This window comes from Diceros bicornis, chromosome 7, assembly GCF_020826845.1.
Source record: "Diceros bicornis minor isolate mBicDic1 chromosome 7, mDicBic1.mat.cur, whole genome shotgun sequence".
NCBI lineage: Eukaryota > Metazoa > Chordata > Mammalia > Perissodactyla > Rhinocerotidae > Diceros > Diceros bicornis.
The window spans coordinates 62,698,960-62,723,816 of NC_080746.1; the positions used below are offsets into that span (position 1 = coordinate 62,698,960).

General features: G+C 37.7%; 1 protein-coding gene and 1 pseudogene across 1 annotated transcript in view; both read left to right on the forward strand.

The window, feature by feature from the left end:
- Positions 1–24,124, forward strand: LOC131408762 (E3 ubiquitin-protein ligase TRIM22-like; annotated as a pseudogene).
- The window catches only part of LOC131408754 (tripartite motif-containing protein 5-like), a 420,025-nt gene that overhangs the window by 168,231 nt on the left and 226,937 nt on the right, over positions 1–24,857 (forward strand). The window lies entirely within an intron of this gene.

Below are 24,857 nucleotides of genomic sequence, written 5' to 3' on the forward strand. Positions count from 1 at the left end.
TCAACATTCCCAGCTCTTCAGGACATTGTGAGCAAGAAGAGCCTCCAGAGTCAGGACAGAAAGAAACAAGGAAAGCATTGCAATGGATTTGTCAGCACAGGTAAATCTACAGACAGAAGTGACCTGCCCCATCTGCCTGGAGCTCCTGACAGAACCTCTAAACCTGCCCTGTGGCCACAGCTTCTTCTAAGCCTGCATCACTGCAAAGAACTAGGAGTCAGTGATCCACCAGGAGGGGACTGCAGCTGTCCTGTGTGCCAGAGCAAATAGAAGCCTGGGAATCTCTGGCCTAATTGGCACCTGGCCACCATAGTGGGGAGAATCAGGGAGGTCAACATAAGCCCACACAAGTGGCAGAAGAGAGATCTCTGTGAGCACCATGGAGAAAAAATCCATATATTCTGTAAGGAAGATGAGAAGCCTTTGCAGGCTTTCTGTGCTGTCTCTGGAGCAACAAATATTCTGCATGCAAGTGGTGGTCAAGGAAATCCAGGTAGGCCCCAGGTGGAGAAAGATAGGACAGAATGGTATCTAAAGTGAAATCTTCCCTTTTTCATCCTACATTTGTCGTCATAGAACTGAGCCCTGCAATCTTCCCATACCCTTTGCTCAGTTTCTGAGGCTTAAAGGACATTTACGTACATTCATTCATTTGCTTTTAAGAGTAAGCCTATAGTACCAAATCTTAGCACAAGAAGTTTGATGAGTGGAGAACTGCTTCCCAAGATAAGTTCTGATTTCCCCTCTGAGCTGAAGGGATTTTTGGGACCATAGTTAGTTGAATGTGGGGAAAGTGTCAATGAGAGGAAAGGACTTTCCTTGCTGCTGGATCAGTTCTTCTTCTAGGGAAAGAGAAATGCAGACTATTGTTAATGAAGGGATCATAACTTAAATTTCCCAAGGATAGAGAATACACTCACCTCTTCAGATTTTTGTCTATATCCTAGATTCTACCTGCCAGTTTCATTTCTGTAAACTTTAGTCTCTTCTAGGATGAGCATGATTTCTTCCCCATTTATCTAGATGCTGAGAGAGCTCGTAGCTTGAGTCTGATGATTGCTTTCTCACAGGAGAAGCTCCAGGAAGCTCTGAAGAAGCTGAGGAAGGAGCAGCAGGAAGCTGCGGAGTTGGAAGCTGACATCAGAGAAGAGAGAGCTACTTGAAAGGCAGGAAGGGATTTTTCCTGAGGGAGTTCTGAGACAGGAAACTGGGCAGCATCTTGGTCCAATCACAAGGAGGCTCCTTTCTCTTTGTTACCTCAGAAGTAATGAGTCTGGAAGACATTTGATTAGTCTTCACTTCATTCCTTCCTTGTTTGAGGTCCAGGGCTAGAGAGTAGACATATCACAAGGGAATATATATATTTGGAGGTGAAGGTCTAGAGGGAAGCAATACAAAAACAACTCATGCATCCCATGTCCCATTTCCATTATCAAATTTGAGGCTCTGATACCTCCAGAACACACACCGAGAAAGGCCCAAGTTTCCGTTTAGGAAGTATGGGTGGAGGGGTTTAATACACAGTGTAGCATGATTATCCAGGACAGGGGTCTGTAATCCAAGCCTCCCCCAGGTACCACATTGTGCCTCAGGGTGGGCCTTGATAGAGTAGACTTGAATATTTTGCTTTGTGATGAGCTCAAGGGGAAACAGCAGGAAAAATCACTTTCCCAGGAATTGCTCACTGCCTTTCACCTCCTGTCACTTTGAGAATCTCCTGAGGAAAATAGTTCTTGTCTTGGCCCCCAGGACCACACAAAGTAGGCCCTCATCCAGACAGACTAACAGCTTCTTCTCTTTTCATCCCCAAAGAATCACATACAAGCTGAGAGACAGAGGATTCTGAAAGTGTTTAATGAAACGAGAGGCATCCTGGACAGTTTGGAGCAGAGGTAGCTGCAAAAGCTGGAGGAATACGAGGTGAATGTGCTGGATGACTTGGTATCGGCTAAGGATCATCTGGTCCAGCAGAGTCAGTACACGAGAGAGCTCATCTCAGATCTGGGGAGCATCAGATGTAGGGATCATCAATAGACACAGCAGGTAAGACTTGAGTTGGAGCTCCTACACAAGGGATTCAGGGGAAAACACAGAGATTAAGTTTCCTTCCCTTCTGGGTCCCTGTTCTTTCTTCCTCCTGGTGACGTTACAGGATTCCTTGGCCCCTCAGTGCCCCTTTTCTGTCACTCATTTCAAGGGTCATAGGAATAATTGAATGCACAAATGGTAAGGGAAATTCCCATTGTTATTAATTTTAAAAAGGCAGTGCAAAAATTTGGAGAGAAAATTTTTATATTTGTAAGGCCTCTCCTCACTAAACTTAGATACAAGCAAACAACACAAACCTTTGTTTATGTTTGAGTTTTGTTGTTGTTGTTGTTATTGAGGAGTGATAAATGTAAGGCTAGACTGTGTAATACCTGAGTGAAGGATGTGCATGTATGTTTATGTGTGTGTGTGTGTGTGTGTGTGTGTGTGTGTGTGTCTATGTATGTTTATGTGTTTGTGTTGGGCAGGGTAGAATATGGGGGCCAACCTAACGAGACTTGATGGACGAATTGAACCTAGTATGAATGTTCAACTTTTCTTCTGTTGCTTTAGCAGTGTGACTGTGATCTTAAGCTATGAAGTACGTTAGGAAATTTCAAATTTTATCTACTTAACTTCTTGCCATTCTACTTTGCTAGCTGTTCAAGAGTTTCTTTATTTAACTTTTGTTCCAATACTGGGGTAATGAGCTTTCATCTGCTGGATTTTTATCTCTGCCTTAAAAAAAAACATATTTCTTGAGGTATAGTTTACATATGATAAAACCCACCCATGTTAAGTGTGCTATCGAAGGATTTTTAGTAAATATATTGAGTTGTTAAACCATAAACAAATTCAGTTAACGTTTGTTGAAACGACTCTCCCTTCCTCCACTGAATTATTTTAGCACCTTTGTTAAAAATCAGTTTGCTCTAAATGTAAGGATTTTAGCAGTCTGTTACATGGAGCTATGTCTATTCTTGCCCTAATACTCTAAGCTTTTGATTACAGTGGCTTCATAAAAAAAATTTTAAATTAGTTAAGTCTTCCAACTTTGTTCTTCCTTTTCAAAATTGTTTGAAAAAAAATTGAAACATTCTATTTCATAACAATTCTATTCTAAGTTAGTTGTTCTCTATGGGGTCAGTTATAACCAACCCTGGCCCCAGGGAACCACTGTGGAGAATGCCACTTCCATCTAGTGAGTAGAGGCCAGAGATGCTGCTAAATCTCCTACAATGCACAGGGAAGACCCATGACAAAGAATTACCTGGGCCAGAATGCCAGTAGTGCCAAAGTTGAGAAACTCCGCCCTTGGGTCCTTTGATTTTTGCATGAAAATTTTGAGATATCTCGTTAATTTTTATATAAAGAGCCTACTGGGATTTTGATAGGCATTTTATTGAATTTAAAGAAAAATTTGAGGAATATGGCCATTTTAAGGTAAAATTTCTCCGTTTATTTAGGTTTTCTTTAAACTTTACCAGCAATATTTTGTAGTTTCCAGAACAGAAGTCTTTTACTTATTTTCTTCCATTTTTGAGATGATTTTTTTTGATTCTATTACAAATAAATGTCTTAATTTCTTATTAGATTTTTCATTACAAGTAAACAAAAAAAATACATTTTTATACTAATCTTGTATCTCACAACATTCTTAAACTTTTTTGTTAGTTTTAGTAGTTTGTGTGTGTGTATGTGTGTGTGTGTGTGTGTGTGTGTATTCCTTGAGATTTTCTACATACTGGATCATGTCATCTGTAAATAAATCCAGTTTTACATATTTTCTACTCTGGATATTTTAATTTCTTTTATTTCCTCCATTTTTTTCTTTTCTTTTTCAGTTTTTATTATCTAATATAAAACATTCTTATTTTATGCTCTTCAACTTTCTCTGTTTCATGTTTATGAGCGTGACATTTCTGCCATTCAAAACTAGATAGCCAGAAATACTACTAAGTTGTCTGGGGATAACCAAGTGAAATCTGGGAATGACACTAACTCAGAGAAAGAATAAGCTCAGAAATAGCACACCAGTGTGATAATTTGAGTTCATCAAACCAGTTATTCCTGGAGCCAGATAGGTGACTTGTCAATTCCTTTATTTGTTTTTGCACAATCTACTTCTATCTTTTTCTAATCAAGCCTGTTTGATTTTGTATTTGGTCATTTGCAATAAAAACAATGCTGCATAATTTGTAAATGATTCCCTGTACTTGTTGGGCTACAAATGGAAGATGGAAGTGAGGCAGCTCTTACACAATCACTTATTGTATAGTGGGACTGTTGACTTTGTATGTGGCTCTCTTGTTTAGTCTTTGGTAATCACCTTTGGGATTGAGAAATTCCAGTTAAAGCTGCTAAGAGAGGCTCCTTCTTTTTGCAGCAAAGTCCAGCCTTTCTATTCCAAACTAAAGTTAGTGCCAGCAAAGTCAGAGAGGATGAAAGCACAGCATGAGTTATGGCTGGGACTAGTGAAGAGCCAGAGACTGAGACAGCAGTCCGAGAAAGGTCAGGTGGTAAATTTCCTGCCTGAGATGGGGCACAAGGACATCACTATTAATGTCTATCCACTGGAATGCAGATTAGGGAAAGGGGTTGATAACCTGTTTTGGATTAACTCTAGGAAAATGTCCACATGCTAACAAATAAGCTAAACTCTTGGATACAAATCTGTAGGACTGGAAGAGATCTCTAAGTTACTAGCTCATGTAATTGGCCATTAAAAAAAAAAAAGCAAAATCACACAACACATTGAATAAGTAGTTGGGAAAGATAAATCACAATCCTGGGAAACAATGCCTGTGATTGTTCCATTCCTTAAGCAATATACAGACTTTACTATGCAACCTGCAAGACTGTTTGTGTTGGAAAAGTATAGTCACATAATGGACAATCTTTACAATTTTCCTCTTGGGATTTTACCATGCACCACTACTGACAAGAATAGGTCTGGGGTCAATAAAGAAACTTTGCCAGTTTTGGCTATTTTTTTCCAAATGATTATAATGTGTGATGGGCTTGTGGTGTTTACTCTCCACAAGTTTGCCAACTAAGAGTTCAGATGACAGTTTCTCTGTTTTCTGGACTATTTTGTGGCAATGTTGGGAATGGATCATTTTGTCATATACACATTAGTTGTTAGACCATGAGAAGCTAGCTTTAGACTGATAAGGATGAGAATGAGTTGAAAGTGATACCAGACTGGGGTGGATTGGGGTCCTGGGTGAGACCTGGCCCTTAGTTTGTGTTCTTGACCTCACACAGGAAGGAATTCACAAGCGGGTCAGGAGAGATTATGCAAGTTTATTGAAAGACAAAAGCCAGCCTGGTTAGAAAGAAACTGAGGAAGGAAAGCAGGCCAGGCTGACCGGGTGAAAACTCACTGACCATCCCTACGTGGGGTCTGGGGTCCTGATTTATGGTGGTTGAAGTGGGCAGCTGGGGACTGGTCAGTTTGAAGCTGGGATGCTTAGGCAAGACTGGGGGAATGCTTAGGCAAAGGGAGGGGGCTATTAGGCAAGGGGAAGGGGATGTTTGTGGAGCATGGAGTTACGGGAACTTGTGAGTTATTGGCTGAAAGTTAATCCCAGGTGCTGGGTAACAGCTGCATCCTGTTGCTCCTCAAAAGACAGTTTTTGGTTCTGCCTTTTTCCTGTCTCAAAAGTAGATTTGAATATTAGATGAGAGTTTAGATCTTCTACCCTCGAAAAGGGTTCTCATCCATTTCTTTTAGCAGCTTTGTTGAGATATAATTCACATATCATGCAATTCATCCATTTAAAGTGTAAAATTCAATAGTGTTTGGTATACTACATTATTAAATTTTTAAAACAATTGTGATAAAACGTAAAAAAATTCAGTACTTTAACCATTTTAAAGTGTATACTTTAGGGGCATTAATTGCATGTATAGTGTTGTGTAAAAATCACCATTACTTATTTCTAAAATTTTTCATCAACCCAAACAAAATCTAACCATTAAGTAATAACACCACATTCCCCATTCCCATGACCCCAGTTCTTAATAACTGCAAATCTACTTAGTGTCTGTATGAATTTTCCTGTTCTAGGTGCTTCTACAAGTGGAATCACATAATATTGGTCCTTTTGTGTCTGGCCTATTTCATTTAGTATAATATTTTTAAGCTTCATCCATGTTGTAGCATGTATCAGAACTTCATTCCTTTTTATGGCTGAATAATATTCCATTGTGTGTATATATCACATTTTGTTTATCTATTCATTTGTTGATGAACATGGCTTGTTTCCACCTTTTGGCTATTGTGAATAATGCTGCAATGAACATTGGAATAAAAGTATCAGTTTGAGTCCCTGCTTTCAATTCCTTTGGGTGTATACCTCGGAGTGAAATTGCTGGATCATAATGGTAGCTGTTTATCTTTTTGAGGAACCAACAAACTATTTTCCGTAGAGGCTGCATCATTTTACCTGCATACCAGCAATGTACAAGGGTTCCAGTTTCTGCATATCTTCACCAATATTTATTTATTTTTATAAATTTTTTGCCATCCTAATGAATGTGAAGTGGTATCTCATTGTGGTTTTGATTTACATTTCTCTAATGACTAATGACACTGAGCATCTTTTCATGTGTTTATTGGCCATCTGTATATCTTTTTGAAGAAATAGCTATTCAAATCCTTTTCCCATTTTTTTAACTTGAGTGTTTTTTTTGCTGTTGCTGCACTGTAATTCTTTGTATAATATAGATGTTAATACTTTATCAGATATATGATTTGCAAATATTTTCTCCCCTTCTGTGCCTTGCCTCTTCATGCTTTTCAGAGTGTCCTTTGATGCACAAAAGTTTTTAATTTTGGTGAGGTCCAATTTATCTATTTTTCTTCTATTGCCTATACTTTTTGTATTGTAGCCAAGAAATTATTACCAAATACAATATCAAGAAGAGTTTTTTCTATGTTCTCTTCTAATACTTTTACAGTTTTAAACCTTAAGTTTAGATCCCTAATTGATTTTAAGTAATAATTTTTATATGATGTAAGTCATCTGTTTTTAATATTATTGTAACCATTGTAATATATTTAGCCATTTTTTGGAAATAATTTGGTAAAATGTGGTGGCAGTCAGCTAACAGATGGGCAGCATGGGATGTTTGTTTGACTTTCCAATTTGAATTCAAATATCTATCTTTTTTTTGTAACAACCTCTTAGATTTACCCTTTGTGGAACCATCTCTACCCTCAGTTGATGTAGTCTGTTAGGGTGGATAAAATCCGTAGCATCAGGGATGTATATGTCTCTCAATTCAAGGTACATCAGCATATCTGATTCCTATATGTTTATTAACAATTAAAATATTAATTATTTTAGTCATTTAATCATTGACCCAGTTCAGTCAATGATTTGTATTCCTTAGAATTTTCCTACCGTGACTAGAAAAAGAAATTCTCTTTTCTGTGAAGTAATATATCAGGGATCATCATTTAAACCAAGACATTCAAGTTGATGCCATATAGAGTCTTTCAAAGTCAACATATGAGGTAGAAAATAAAATTTTGTGGTGAAAGAACAGATTCTGATGACAATATTTTCACATAAAAACATAGCTATGAGTAAAATTCTACCTGCCCCCTGAAATTCTTCTTCTTTTTTCTAAATTTAAATCAGTGTTTGTCATATACAATAACAACAAAAAGCTTAATACAGAAAATAAAACTTTTTTCTGAGTTAGGCTGAAGAGGGAAAAAACAATATATTGGTACGGTTCTGTTCAAAAAAATAAAGCAGGTAATGGTTATGATAGGGAAAAGAAGATGGCTAAAGTCAGTTGAGGATAAGGACTGGACTGCTTACTACACTATTGGAATTCAGGGTAAGATACCATAGTTTCTAAGACCGTGACTGAGGGGATATTAGTAACATTATGGACAATGGCATGTAAATAAGTGGGAAATAATATGTTACATTTTAGACTTTCTCAGGTGCTGGTTCCTGTGGCTTATTTCTTTCTTAAAAACTGACCAGATCACCTATAGGTAATGCATAGGAGGTGTATAGAGTAAGTAGAGGAAGGCCAGAGAAACATTTACCTGAAGTGCTTGTTTGCTTGTACCTGCAGCAAAAGATTGTTTACTTTTTAAGGACTGTTATTTGTTATTCATCTTTGATTCCCCAGGGCCTGGAATCATGTCTGGAAAATAGTAGATTTCACCTTTATTTGTGACTACAATAAATAAAGCATAATGAACTAATGAGGTCTTCTCATAAATGTACTTAAAACCATAGTAGGCTTCTTCTCTTCTTTTTAAATATATCCCATCTCCGGATACTTGAAACATCTTTCTAACATCCTCACTTGAGTCCTCAAGGATGGTTGGTCTGGGTCTTATCTCTACATTCTGTCCTCCATACTCTGACTATCTGTTTATTCACACCATATCAAAGGGTGCTAGGGGTGTGAGGGAGAAGGTGGGTAAAACTTTGTAATGTAGTAGGGCTTATCACTCCTTCAAGGCTTGTCAGGAAAAATATAGGATGCATACTTAAATTTGAATTTCAGATAAACGACACACCATTTTTTAGCAAAAGGATATCTTAAATATTGCAGGGGTCTTGCTTATAGTAAAAATATATTTTCCATCGATCCAAACTAAAATTTAACTAGCTATTTATATTTTGTAAATCTATCAGTTCTATATGTGACTCATGTTTTCTCTCTTCTCCCCAGGATGTGATTAACCTCATAAGAAGGTATGTATGAGAGACCAGATATGGTCTATTTTTGTGTGAAGACAGTATGGTAGCCATAAGTTTTATCTTGAGAGCAATCAGAATTAAAAAAAAAAATCACAGAGCTGGGAAATTTGAGTATTATATTGTTTCAAATTGTTGATCACAGATGAAAGATCTCAGTGGTAGGGAATTTGGGTAGTGGGAGGTCACAGATTTAAGGACAATAGAAGTATTAGAAAGGATGGGTTGCTGTATCAGAACTCCATGACTTCACTCATTTTAACCAAACCTTAGTCTCTGCCTTGGCTGTTGTTTCCATATTTCTTAGGCGCATGTCTTATTGAAGGGAGGATCCTGTTCTCTTTATCTACCAGGCGCCCACGTTGCCCACAAGGACGACTCTTTTATATTTACTTTTCTTCCTGAGAATAGGAAAAACAAGGTCTTTGAAGATGGTTTTCCCTGGATTTTTCAACAAAAAAAAACAACAGTAGACTCAAGTCTGGGGGAATAGTGGCTTTGATTTTGGTGCCAGTAATTAATCTCTTCTCACTTATACACTTTGGTATCTTGTAGGAAAAATGGTTTTGTTGTGTTTAAAGTTGACTACCCACCTGGCAGTATCTTTCAGGATCTTTCCAAAGACATGAAATTCTGACCACTATTAATTTGGTTCTTATAACTTCTTCTTTTCCAAATGTTTGTAACATTTATAAGAGAATGTGACCTCAAATGTTATTCTCTGGGCATCTGTACTGGGGTAACAGGCTTTGGAAACTTTCAGGCTTTTGACACAAGAGCCCCACACTTGATAACCTAAAACCATCAGTAGCCATGTTCTGGTGTCTCTCTACTGACTATCTGCCTGGGACCTCACATCTCTGGCCGTCTCCTGGTGACACCACTGAGATGACAGTGACTTCATATAACAAAACTTGTTTTGGAGGAGTCAAATACCTATTAAAGGACCATTACTTCATCTTATTTTATATTATTTTTAAAAGGTAGAGAGTATGGGTTAATTTTTCCATTTTAGAAGGAAGAACATTAGTTTCTTTGAGGTGAAGACCTTCCTATGATCACAGAGAGGGTAAATGAAAAGGTAGACAGAAGCATATTTCCTCTGGTTGCAACATCAGAGCTATGCCCTTCCGCAGGCTCTTCAGTGAAGCAAATTTAAGTGCATCAATGGTATGAAAGGTGAGGGAGACACTGGTCTTGAAGAGACACAGGTCAGAAGTATGGGGCGATAATTTTTGTCTTCTCTAGGAGTGAGACCTGGACCGTGAAAAAGCCAACAGACAAAAATGGTTTTCAAGAAGCTCACGTGTGCCTTCTGAGTTCCAGGTCTGAGAGTGATACTGAAAGTATTTAAAGGTGAGGAGAGCCAGGGGAATGATGTGAGTGTGAGATTCTTGTAGTATTAGGGCAAAATGTGGGAGTGGATGTTGTTTCTAGATGAGGGTAAAAGAGAGGAGGTAGGACTGAGAAGGAGAGAGAGCTCCTGTGCTGAAGATGATCAGATCTAATGAGGGAAGGCCAAATGTCTGCTTTGTCTTTTCATTCACCAGTTCATAGCCTTACAGGGCTCCTCTCCCCTGTACTCAGTCTGGAGAGAAGATAGGTGTTTACTCCTTTGCTTTTAACAACGTCGTTGCAACTTCTGTCATTTCAGAGCTGACAGAGGTTCAATGCTACTGGAGTAAGAAGTTACAGGGTCTTCAAATCTCCATGGTCTGATCCCTTTCAGAAGTTGTGGTTATTGCTAGGTCCCAGGATCTTGGCTTTCTGTGTTGTTCCCCAAACATGCATAATACAAGAATTCTTATGTGTCCTACTCATCTCTGACCCCTCAACACGAATTCCTCCCAGTCAACTCCCAATATTGCTTTTCACAATGTCACAAGATACACCCATTCTGTATCCCTCACCTGACCCTGTAATTTTTCCTGCAGTGCACGTGATGCTGAATTCAGTCAACACCATTTTGACTACTGTTGTATCTGTGGATCAGAGACAAGTGAGAGTTGTGCACCCTTTTACGTTTGGGAATATATCTCCCTGTGATTTTTCTGCTTTTGATGTCTTGGGCCACAAATGTTTCTCCTTAGGGAAATGTTACTGGCAAGTAGATGTGTCTTGGAAGATTGCCTGGATCCTGGGGGAATACACTAAAACAAGTAACCTCAATAGAAAAAAGAGGTCTGAGCTTGTTTTTGATCCAAAAGCAAATCATCCAAATGTATACTCCAGACACAGACCTCAAAATGGCTACTGGGTTATAGGGTTGCAGAATGAATCTGAGTAGTAATGCGTTTGAGGACTCTTCCACCTCTGATGTCGAGGTCTTAACTCTTTCCATGGCTGTTCCTCCACGTCATGTTGGGGCTTTCCTAGACTCTGAAGCAAGCTCTGTCTCATTTGTCTATGTCAAAAAGCATGGTTCACTCATCTACAGTTCCCTAAATGTTGCTTTCCCAGACTTCTTATCCATATTTCAATCCTTGGACCTGTCCAGTTTCCATGACTCTGTGCCCACTGAGCTCCTGAACCTTCTGTTTTTTTCATCCACTTCTAGTGCCACTTGTCCTAGGTTTCATCTCTATACCTGAACTCATTTGCGCCATTGACATCATCTCTTTCTTCTTGTCTCTCTTCTTTACTTTAGAACTTTTACTCCTCCTTGGGATGGACCATATTTCAGGTTCAAGTTAGGAGAGATACTTACTTGCCATCTGCCTTTTTTTTGTATTCTCAAAGAAAGATGTCTAATCTCTCTTTTTTTTTTGTCTGAGTAATCTATACCCTTTATTTTTGTTTATTGCAGTAACATTGGTTTATAACATTGTAAAAATTTCAGGTGTACATCATTGTACTTCTATTTCTGCATAGATTACATCATGTTCACCACCAAAATACTAATTACAACCCATCACCACACACATGTACCCAATTATCCCTTTCACCCTCCTCCCTCCCCCCTTCCCCTCTGGTAACCACCAATCCAATCTCTGTCCCTATGTGTTTGTTTATTGTTGTTATTATCAGGGATGGTTTAACATTCGCAAATCAATATAATCTCTCTTAAGAGCAGTATTGATATAACGTTTGATCTCCCATTTCTCCACATTTCCCTTTATCATTGATCTGAGGAGACATGGCAAAGCCTGCCTGCCACCATCCACGTTATCTACAATAATCCTTAATCACTCCCCAACCACCACCAACAACTAAGGAGTCTCTGGGTGTATGTCTGTTTGTTGCCCAGGGTACACCAGGTTCACCAGAGAGGCAAAAGAAAGGAAAATATAGCAATACACGTACCCAGAGTGAATATTTTGTGTACAGAGTGTTTCAGTTCCAATACTGTTTCTTCTTTTGCAAGATGTATACCTATGAATAAATTCTGGATTGCTTTTTCCTAAAATACAACTTAAGATTTAAAACTACAACTAACTGTTAGATTGTTTTGTAAAACTAAGTGTCCCTCAATGTAAAGCAGCTATTATAGTGTCCTGTGCGATATAATATTTACTTTCATGATTACTGAAAACTACAAGCTATGTCAATATCCTGTGCAACAGATTTGTGCCCTTCGGAGGAGCTATAGTTGATTCTACTGAAGTCTCATTTCTCCAGACTCCACTGTCAAGACCACTCCAATTCCAACCTCGTTCTATAGAACATTTTATACTGAGGCTGGGACTGTTTTTAAGGCCCTTTATTGGAAACGGGGCAGAAAAGTGCTCAGGTATGAGTTTCCAAAATCTCTCCAGCAGAGAAAACCATGGGACACCGATTCTTAAAAGTGACAGGATTTTGATATTCAGGCCTTTTCCTTGTCATAAAACACTTGAGTATACACCATTTATAAAATCTTATGCACTGTTTTTTTCTTTTCTTTTTTACTCAGTTTCAAATTAAGGATGAGGAATAGACTTACCCAGGATAGCAAGGGTACAAACTTTCTTAGAGAAGTATGCATTATCACCTAGGGCAGCCTGCTGCCCAGAACCCACGTAGAAGGGAAATAACCTGTCCCAGTGTAATGAAAAAAATATACGTGGCCCGGGAGTAGAATATACACACACATTCATACTTACACACACACGTTCGTATGGCTATATATAATTATGTATATAAATATATATACATAGAGTGTCTTTCTCCCAGTTAACCCTCAAAAATGTCATATGAAGAAGGAATTCCTACTAGGTGGTTAGAAGAATATATAACCTTATGAGACATTCCTCAATGTCCCACAGCTAAAGAGTGGAGGAGGCAGGATTAGAACTAGGTTTGTGTTTCTCCAGCACAGGTGCCCTCTCTGCAGTACACCTCCTTAAGAATAAGTAGGAGGCAGATTCTCTAGGATGTGGGGCAGGAGGGAGAACCCAGAGGATGCTGATCTGTAGAAGGAGCTGTGATCATCGTGGGAAAATCTTGGGTTCCAAGAAATAGTGGTTGATATTCTCAATCCGTGTAGCCATTAATGAAGCAGGAGCAGGTCATGGGGATGGCTAAAACCAAGTTGAGCTACTTCATGACCAGGGTGCTCCTGCAGGTGACGTGATGTAGAAAGTGAACTCTTTGGAGTGTTAATAGCCTGGACTTTGAAATCAGATAGAATTTCATTATCATAGTCGTATTGCTAATTATTGTCTCCTGTTTAGTTAAATTTAATTAGATTCAGTTTATCATTAGAAATAAATAAGAATGAGAAATATATAACTAAGACTTACATCATAGGAAAATTGTGGGTATTAATAATAAAGTGTTGGTAATAGTTTCCTCAACTCCTAGCACTTAAGCACTGATCCAGATCGGTATTGGTTAACTGTTTCTGTGATCTGAAATAATTAATGTTAAGAATGAACATTAATCTGCTTTAAATATTAGTACTTTTGTTTTGGTTTGAAATATAAAAACTTGATTAAAGAATCACAGATCATTTCTTTATTTCATCTTTTTGCATAAAAAATATCTCTTTTTTTTTAAATCTTCAAATATCTTTATTTCAGCTTACATATAATTATCTGAGTACACAATTCTAACCTTTTTTTCTCTAAATATTCTTTTTTAATTTGCTATTTAATAGTCTACCTTCAATCTAACTATCTTTTTAACATTGTGGTAGGGACACTTAACATGAAATCTAACCTCTTAACAAATTTATAAGCAGTTGCTGTTCAACAAATAGAAAGTTTACATTATGCAAGATCAATAAGTTCTAGAGACCTACTGTACAACCTTCTGCCTATACAATCATGCATTGCTTAACTACAGGGATACGTTCTAAGTACATTTCATCTTTGTATGAACATCATAGAGTGTACTTACACAAACCTAGGTGGTATAGCCTACTACACACCTAGGCTATATGGTACTAATCTTATGGGACCACCATCATATATATGCTTCAGCATTGACTGAAACGTCGTTATGCAGTGCATGACTGTAGTTGACAATACTGTACTGTATACATAATAATTATTTCTTCATTATAAGAGAAAATTTTATCTTCTTCAAAGATACTTACTTAGTCTTTTTTTAATTTGAATTACTGAACAGCCTCTTTGATCTAAATGAGTATACTAAGTATAAATCAAAATGACATTCTTTTCTATTTTCACAGTAATTCTCTTTCTTTTTAGTTTTTTTTGTGCTGAAGTTCAGCCCTTAGCTAACATCTATTGCCAATCCTCCTCCTTTTTTTTCCTTTTTCTCCCCAAAGCCCCAGTAGATAGTTGTGTGTCACAGTTGCACATCCTTCTAGTTGCTGTATGTCGGAGGCTGCCTCAGCATGCCCCAACAAGTGGTGCATCGGTGCGCGCCTGGGATCCGAACCAGGGCCGCCAGTAGCAGAGCGCGTGCACCTAACCACCAATCCATGGGGCTGGCCCCTCTCTTTCAATGGAAATCATTTCTGTTTGCCCAGATAAATCTCCTGTCTTCAGGTTGTTGGTTCCCATCATGAGTCACAGTGATAGAGGAAGGGTCAAGTGTTCCATCATGGACTCCCTCAGCAATGCCATAGGTCAGGGTTTCCTTTTCCTGGTCAGCCTCATTCTTTCCAGTGAGCTGAAAGGCTACAGTAGTCCTCACTAATGAAGAAAAGCCTGTTCTCCAGTGAGACAGCAGGGAAAATTCTGCAGCACGGAGTGGTCCTGCAGCACTTGATGGTGTCCCCATATCTTTTGTCATTTTCATTCCCAATTCTTTCCCAACGTACTCATGAGCTGAGAGAAATAGAAATAATGGACTAATTGGCCAAATATTATCTGCTCTGGTCCCTGTTTCCCAAGAAATTCTTCTGTTCTCCATTTCAGGTTAGATACATCCAGTCTTTCTCCATACACACACACATACACTCCTCAAATTCTCATCCATGGACACTGGGGGAAATTGATTCTTATCCATATTCCCTCTGACCTCTGCTTTCCTGTCACCCTATTGCTACAATGCCTGAGACCATAACTCTCTGAGAAAACCAGATCAATGGTTAAAGATAAAAGTACCTGGGTTATCAAACACAAATGAAAAGCTTGAGACATGCTTTATTTCACAGCATCTCCTGTCCCCATATGAAGTCCTTTCCCACATTATTATGAAGCCTATAAGTATATTATATTGCTTCCTCTAAGTACATGTCCTGAGAAGAGATTCTGTACTCAAAATAAAAAAATCGTTGAGCATTAAGTACGGTTCTCTCATGAACAATTTCTCTGACTGGCAATTTCTCCATTTAATATTTCTGGGACTCTATGATTGTTTTGGACCATGAATTTGAGAGATGAGTGTCCACAATGAGAATTTTGGAGATCTTGATGGAAATCTCAGGGAATAAACAGGCTTCATCCTGCAGGTTCATCCATGAATAAACTAGCTGTCACTACTTTAGATGTATCTAAACCTTGAGGACTTCAGATCCTTATCAGAATAAAGACATATGATCTGCATGCACTCAGTGATATGGGATTCCTGTGATCATCCATTTTGCCCAAGGATGATGATGGAGGATCTATTGTTTCTGACTCTTAATCTCTCTGTATTATCCTATCACAGGTCTGTTTTTGTCTCATACTTGTTGCAACTCCACTGTGCCTCACAGTGCTATGAATCCTCCCAGACTAGGTGACTCATCTAGTCACCCAGGGGTGTAAAGTTAAGCATTCTTTATCTCCTCAGGGTAGTTTATATTGGAACATTATTGTAAATGGATGTTTAAATTTAACTTTCCAGTTCTTCACTGCTAGATTGTAAAATATAATTGATTTTCAATATTGAACTTGTGTCCTGTGATCTTGCTTAATTTACTTACTATTTTTAGTAGATTTTGCTAGATGTATTTGGATTTTCTTCATAAACCATTGTGTCATCTATAGAGACTATTTTGTTTCTTCTCTTCTGATATTTAAGTTCTTATTTGTTTTTCTTGCCTAATTTTTTGGGCTAGGAAATAGAGTTCAATGACGAATGTGAATGGTGAGGGTTGACATTTTTCCAATCATAGAGAGAATGTATTCAATATTTGACCCTTAAGTATGACGTAAACTGTAGGCTTTTTCTTTCTTCCTTTTATGAGATTAATATTCCTAATTTATCATTATCATGAATGGGTATTGGATTTTGTATGGTGGTTTTCGGCATGTATTTAATGGAATATGTGATTTTTACCCCTTTGTTTCTCATTTAATTCAGCTACTTTTATAGTTTTAGCATTGTTGTATTTTAGTAGCTGTTCTCTTGTTTAAGCCTGTGCTATTATCTTGATTTTTTTACAGAGAATTGAGGCTCTGTTCATTATTTTCATATTAGATCACTTTTATTAATCTATTTTTAAGTTCACTTAGGCTTTCTCTCAGGATCCTGAATTTCCCCTAAGCCAAACCTGGATTTGTTTTTTGAGTGGTTGTAGTTTTTAGTATTTCAATTAAGAAAAACCCAACTATTTCTATTTATCTTTTGACATTTCTTATTTACTCATTATTGTAAACATATTTTCTTTTAAATCATTCACCCTAGGTATAACAGCTGCTGTGAAGTCCTTGTCTATTAAATACAACATTTGGATTATTTTTGACTTTGAGTATGAGCCGTGATTTCCAGTTTATTTGTATGTTGAGTGATTTTAGATTGTATCTAAAATTCCCTCAGGGGAATTGTGAAAGAGATGTAGAGGCTCTGGATTCTGTTTATCTGTCTGATGAATATTATTTTTTTTCAGGCCGTTAACTTGGTTGAACTCAAATTCTTAATTCTCCCCTGAATTTTGCCACAGCTGAAATCTCTGTTCAGTTCTGTTAGCCTAACTTGGGCTTCTTGGCATGTCTCTCACATGTGTGTAGTTGAGAGATTGGGTCAGAGTTCATATGTACAATTTGGCGTCTCTTCCTCTGGATCTCTCTTTTATAGATATTCTACAGCACTTTCCAGCTGCTGTGTTGGCCCAAATCATTCTTCTTCTTCTTCAAGCCAGTAAGTCTATAAGTTGCTGACTGAGTGTTAACTGTCCAGTCCACTACCAATTGAAGTCTGCCTTCAGATGAAGTCATAAAACCAGAAAACTCCTCCAATACTGTTCCCTTCTTGCAAGTGACTATTACGTTGTAGTTTACAACTGCTTTTGTCACTCTCTAGTGTGTTCACATTTGGTTTCCTTTTCTTGTTTTTTCTTATATTTGTCCAAAGTTTATAATGCTGATCTATGGCTTAGGGTACTGGTTTCTTAGAATGAATACATCCGTTAGTGGAAACAGACCATCAGTTTTGCTTGTTTTGCATATTCAGCAATGATGGTATGGAGTATGGTGATTAATGCAGAAATATTAAGATAAATATCTCTTTAGGTATATTATATGATTGAAACTGGAGGGGATTGGAGACTTCAGAGGGCAACTGTGACAAGCACAGCATTAACAGTATTAATTGCAGTGTTCAAAAGAAATGAGCTCCCTTCTCCAAAGACCTCTTCTTTGTCCAATAATTCTTTCCTTTCCAATCTTTCCACAGATCAATATCCATCTTTTTTCTCCTCTCCCTTTGAATCTCTGAACTGATCCCATATCCTTAGTTGAAATGTTGGGACTTTCCTAAGAAACATTATGTTTGCAGCTGAGTGAAATCAGGTCCTGTCAAGATACCTGAAAATGTGGGCCAGCAGGAAACCGAATTCACCATGCTCCTCTTACCACACACAAGTTTTCATTAGAGCTGAGCATGTTAGCGTGCTCCACATTCCAGCTTATCGTGTTCTCATTTACAGAGAAAAATAAATAATAAATCCTAGTTAGGGCTCTGTCTTTACCCTCCAGTCATTACATTTCCTGTTTGGAGGGGAAACTAATGAAATATCTCCCTCTGGCCCATGGATTTTTAGTATTTTCCCATTTGAGAAAACCTAAATCAAAGTAAGAATTAACATGGTTATAGTGTGGTACTTGATTAACAGACAGATTAAACACCAATCTAAGCAAACCTTAGGAAGAAAACAGGAAATATAAAAAATTGTTGGTTAAATTCATCAAAGGGGAATCATATATTTGTTAATAATGTCATAATAAGAGGAGAATTGCATTGTGTAACACAGCAATTATGTTCATAGCAAGAACAGTAGAATAGAAGTATGATTTATCATCCAGATGTTCAATTCAGTTAAAATGGTATTTACAGCTTAAGTCTGTATGTCTATCTCTTTATCACTCCTGATATGCAACAACTTCTAATAGTTCTGAGGCAGGCACTAAGCAACAAGATAGAGAAAGTCCCTACCTGACCTCATGAAATTTACAGTTGGGGGTGCAATGTGTGGTGGGGGTGGAGATCACTAATGATGGTAGTACTGAGAACACCAGGCTCCCCACTGCAGTTCTCTCAATTGCCTTCCACTCTTGATTTCCGTTTCCTAACTCAGGGTATCATGATTGAAACCTCACCTCTAGGAGTAATCCTGGTGTCAGCAGGAACTTCCTGAGAAATCCTAGCAAAGGATGCCCAAGAGGAAGAGCCCATGGAGTCTCCATGGGGCACAGTCCAGACTTCTGGACCAGTTCTGCACAGAGAGCAGCAGAGAAGTGTGCTGTGCCTCTTCAGGGATGAAAAAGATCCTTTGAGGTAGAAATAGGGGACAGTCAGAGAGTTATCTGAACCTTTTTCTTTCATTGATTTCATCTATTTTTTTAAACATTCTATATCATTTATTTCTGCTCTCACTTTTAATGTTTTCATTGTTTGTGTATGTGTGTATATGGAAGTGTGCACATGTGTGTGTGTTGACTTTAGTTTGCTGTTCCTTTTCTAGTTTTCTTAAGATGGAAATATAGATCATAAGATCTTAAGATGGAAATTTGAGACCACCTTTTCTGATATAGTGTTTAATGATATAAACGCATTACTTTAGCTGTATTTCATACTTTTTGATTATTTGGCTTTTATTTTCACTCAGTTCAACTTATTTTTAAACTTCCTTTGTGATTGTTTTGTTAACCCTTGGTATATTTGAAAGTGTGTTGTTTAACTAAAACATATTTAGTGCTTTCTTACTTTTTCTTCTGCTGTGGATTTCACATGTAATTCCTCTGTAATTAGAGAACATATATTTTATTTTTTCAATCTTTTAAATGTATTGACACTTGTTTTCTATCTTAAAATATTGTATGTCCAGAAAATTGTTCCATATGAATTTGAAAAGACCACATATTCTGCATTCATGTGCAAAATGATCTATAGATGTCGGTTAAGTAAGTTGGTAGATAGTATTGTCCATATCTTCTATATCCTTGATAGTTTTTATGAAAGCTGTTCACTCAATTATTGAGAATGAGTTAATGAAATCTCCAACTATTATTATTGAATTGTTTATTTTTCCTTTTATTCTTGCTTTTTGTATTTTAAAGCTCTGTTGTTAGGTACGTAAACATTTATAATTGTTATACCTTCTCGACATCTGAACCTTTTGTCATTATGAAATTTCCCTCTCATTCTCTCATAATATTTACTATATTAAAGTCTATTTTGTCTAATAATAATATAGGCACTTGAGCTATCTTATAATTATTGCTTGTGTGGGGTATATTATAGATAGCAATAACTGATTTTTACCTTTTATCCAGTGCAACAATCTCTGCCTTTTGATTAGGGTATTAAGACAATCACATTTAATGCAATTATTGATATGGCTGTATTTAAATTTACCATTTTCTATTTGCTTTATGTATGTCTGCTGTAGGTTTTACTCTCTTCTTTCTCCTTAAGAAGCTTCTTGTGTGTTAAAGAAATATTTCTAATATAAAATTTTAAGTTTTCCTATTTTCTAACTGTATTTTTAGTTTTTTTTCCTAGTGCTTGCTCTCATGATTACAATATGGATCTTATCCTATCATGTTCTACTTCAGATTAATACTAACTAAATCCTGGTAAAATATAGAAATTTACCTTCAACATTGCTTCATTTCCTTCCAGCAACAACATAGTGATGTTTTCAATATGTGCACCTGATCCAGTGCAGGCCAATGCCATGCAGGCCTCAGAATTTTTTGTGATAACTGGGAAGAGAAGTTCTCTTGTTTTCTGTAGTTTATGTCAGGAGATTGATGTTTCCTTCAACAACAGAGAATAAAGTCAATATAGAGGGGATAAATAGAATTTGGAGAAGGACATAGACCAGATCCTGATGACAAGGTTTGCGCTTCAAAAATAATCTTTAACTAAAGCTATAATTACCCCCAAATCCTTTTATTTATTTAATCTAGTTTTGTTTGGTTTTTGTCATACAGAAACAAAATCCCTAATACAGGGAGCAAAATATTTTTTTGCTGTGTGTAGACCCAGCTGTTGGCTTAGTTTTTGGTGACATGGAGGAAGTAAATCTGAGGTAAAAGAGACCAAATGTATAGGAACCTATCTGTTCAAACAAATAAAATAATATCTGTGATGATAAAGACCACGTGGCTAAAAACTGTTATGAATGTGGACTATACTAGGCTGGAAGAGACTGAAAAGGAAGATGAATATTGTAGTTTTTAGGACAGTGACCAAATGGATATGGGTAACATTATGGACAGTGGAGTATAAAAGAGGAGACAATTTTGTATGTGAATGGTAAGTTACATATTAGGCATGCTAAGTTACTGGTTCCTGTCACTTCTTTACTGCTCAATATATTAACCTGCATTTAAGAGGCAGTCATAAATAAAGTCAATATTATTGACTATATTTAGTCAATAAATTGACTAAAAATAAAGAGTTGGAAATTAACTGCACATATGTATGTGTTGAATTTAAGGGACTAGATGAGGTAACTTATAGTGTATAAAATTAGAAGAGAGAGAGACTTGAGAAATGCCTACATTAATACATTTGTTTGTTCGTACCTTAAGCAAAAGCTATGTAAACTTTTGAGGAATATTATGACTATTTTCTCATATTTGATTCTACAAAGCCTGGCATAATGCTTGGTAAATATAGTATATCACTTTTACATTTTTGTTGAATAAATGAAAGAATTATTCAAATCATCTCATGGTGAACCTTATATGTTTTGGGAAAAATATAAGGGACTTCTTATTTTGCTCATAAGCGTGTCTCATGTCCAGACACTGGAAGCCTCATTCTGTACTTCCATGTGTCAAAGCTGTTGCTAACTTTTAGGATACATGACAACATCTCATGAGGGTTCTGGAGTGTTTGTCCTGGGTCTTTTCTTTACTTTTTGGCTCTCGGTTGGGACCATCTCTATTCCCATCACTTCAGGGGATGGTGGGTATTGGATGAAGCTTTGTAAGTGGTTAGGACATATTATTTCTTGACTCATGTTTTCTCTTTTCTCCCTAGGATGTAAATGGCATCCTGAAAAGGTATGTGAGGAAAACTAGAGACGGCCCTTCTGTGCCATGAAAAGAGTTTTAAAGCCTTTAGAGTTATCTGGTGGTCAATTAGAATAAAACATCATTCAAAACAAGAAATTTGAGATGTAGTTTTAATTTAAATTTCTGTTCACAATACATGGATTGATATTCTATAGCTATTGATAATGAACCAGATTCTATGGTAGGGAATTTAGGTGGTGGGAAGTTGCAGAGTTTGGGTTCATAGCAATATGAGGGATAACGTGTTGCATTATCAGACCCCTGTGACTTTATCAGTTTTATTCACCATGCGTGACTGTATTTAACTCAGGTTCCTCTAACTCATAGGTGCTTTACTTGCTGTGGGAAGGTAGTGACTTTTTTATCTGCAAAAAAACACCCATAATTGGAGACAATTCCTTTATATTTAAATTTCTGCCCCTGAAATATAGAGTACTAAGTCCATCTATATAGTTCTGTTTAGATTTCTTAAAATAGACTTGAATCTCAGGGAATATTTTGGCCTTGGTGCAAACAATTGATCCATTTTGGTCAGGTACTTTACAAGCCAGAATGGAAAGGCCACATCCTTGTGTCTAAATTTACACATCTACCTAGAAGCATCAAGCTCTTTCCTAACACATGGAATTCAGACTACTATTATTTTGTTGTTCATAATGTCCTCTTTTCCAAGTGTTGGTAATTTTTCCCAAAGAAACTGAAATCTCAGATGTTATTCTGAGGGTTTCCCTACTGGGGAGCAGACTTTGAAGATCTTGGTTCATTCCACACAGTATGCCCACACTTGACATATCTTAAACACCTAGGAGCCAGTTTCTGCAGCCTCATTTTCTGATCTTCTCCCTAGGAACCCACATCCATGCAGTGACTTTACCAAAAACTAATTTTTTTTGAGGTACCAATGTTTTTTTTTTCGCTTTATTATACCCATTATTACATATATTTTCATATGATTTCTAGGAGATGGGGAGGGAGAGGGTAATGATTTTATTTTGGAAGGAAGAAACTGTGCTTCTGAGAGATCAATACATTCCCAATGTCACACAGAGGGTAAATGAAAAGGTAGACATGAGCATGTATCTTCTGGTTGCAGCAGCAGGGCTCTCCACTTTGCCATCCTCAGGCTTTTCAGTGAAGAGGATTTAAGTGCATCAGTGGATGAAAAGTGAGGGAGACAAAGGTCTTGGGGAGAAACAAGGTCAGAAGTGTGGGGATGATCAATTTTTTCTTCTCTAGGAGTGAGACCTGGACCTTGAAAGAGCCAGAAATGGTTTCCAAGAAACTGAAGCGTGTATTCAGAGTTCCAGATCTGAGTGGGATGTTGCAAGAGTTTAAAGGTGAAGAGAGCCAGAGAAAGGGTGTGGGTGTTGGATTCTTGAAGTATCAGGGCAAAATGGGGAAGTGGATGTTTTTCTAGATGAGGGTAAAAGACAGGAGGTAGGCCTGACAATGAGAGAGAGATCCTGTGCTGAAGATGTGATCAGATCTAAACGGGAACAATGAGATGTCTTCTTTCTCCTCTCATTCAACAGTTAATAGCCTCACAGGGGTCCCCTCTCATATGCCTGCTCTAGACAGAAGATTGGTATTAGTGTTTAGGCATTTGATTCTAACAATGTCATTGCAACTTTTGTCATTTCAGAGCTGACAGAGATCCACTGCTACTGGGGTAAGAAGAAGTTATAGGGTCTACAAATTTCCACGTCCTAGTCCCTTTTGAGAAGTTGTGGTTACTACTAGGTACCATCATCTTAGCTTCATGTGTTCTTCCTCAAACCTGTACACATACAACAGTTCTGAAGTGTCCTACTCATCTCTGACACATCAACACCAGTTCCTCCCAGTCAACTCCCAAAATTGCTTATCACAATGTCACGAGACACACCCACTCTGTATCTCTCACCTGACCCTGTAATTTTACCTACAGTGGATGTGATGCTGAATCCAGTCAACTCTATTCCGGATATTGTTGTATCTGCAGATCGGAGACAAGTGAGAGTTGTGCATCCTGTTACGTTTGAGAATACACATTTACGTGATTTTGGTGTCCTGGGCCACCAATGTTTCTCCTCAGGGAAATATTACTGGGAAGTAGATGTGTCTGAGAAGACTGCCTGGATCCTGGGGGTGCACAGTGAGGAAAATGACTTGATTAAAACGTACGTCCGTCGGGTTGTTTTATTCCACCGTATATATCATCCAAATGCTTACTCCAGATACAGACCTCGATATGGCTACTGGGTTATAGGGTTACAGAATGGATCTGAGTACACTGCCTTTGAGGACACTCCCATCTCTGCAACCAAGGCGTTGACTCTTTCCATGACTGTTCTTCCCCGCCGTGTTGGGGTTTTTCTAGACTATGAAGCAGGCACTGTCTCATTTCTCAATGTCACAAACCACGGGTCACTCATCTACAAGTTCTCTAAATTTGACTTTTCCTGCACTGTTTCTCCTTATTTCAATCCTTGGAACTGTCCAGGCCCCATCACCCTCTGCCCACCGAGCTCCTGAACATTCTTAATCTCTCACCCACCTCTGCTTAGTGCCCTTGACCTGGGGCTCATCTCGTGAACCTGAGTTTATTTGCACCATTGTGATGACCTCTTCCTTTTTTCCCCTTCTTTTATTTAGAAAGTCTGTGTATTAGTTGGCTAGGGCTGCCACAACAAAGTATCAGAGACTGGGTGACTTAAACAATGGCAATTCATTGTCTCCCTGGTCTGAAGGCTAAAAGTCCAAAATCAAGATGTCAGCAGAGTTGGATCTTTCTGTGGGCTGTGAGGAAATGATCTGTTCCTGGTTTCTGTCTTGGCTTGTAGATGGCTGTCTTCTCCCTATGTCTCTTCACATCATCTTCTCACTATATATGGCTCTGTGTCTAAATTTCATTTTTATAAGGACACCAGACATACTGGAGTGTGGCCCATCCCAATGACAACATTTTAACTTAATTACCTCTGTAACTTTCCCATCTCCAAATAAGGTCACATTCCAAAGTATTAGGGGTTAGGACTACCATATATGAATTTGGGGAAACACAATTCAACGCATAACAGTCTTTACACTTCCCTGCGATAGAGTGAAAGCTTGAAACTTTCTTCCTAATATCTTGTTTTCACTAGGAGAGAATTTTTTTTTTTTTGGTATTTGCAAGGGAAATACCTCTAATCTCTCCTATAGAAAAAAAAAGTATTGCCATTACTCCTTTGATATTTCTTTTCTCCCTCATTCCCACTGCTGTTTA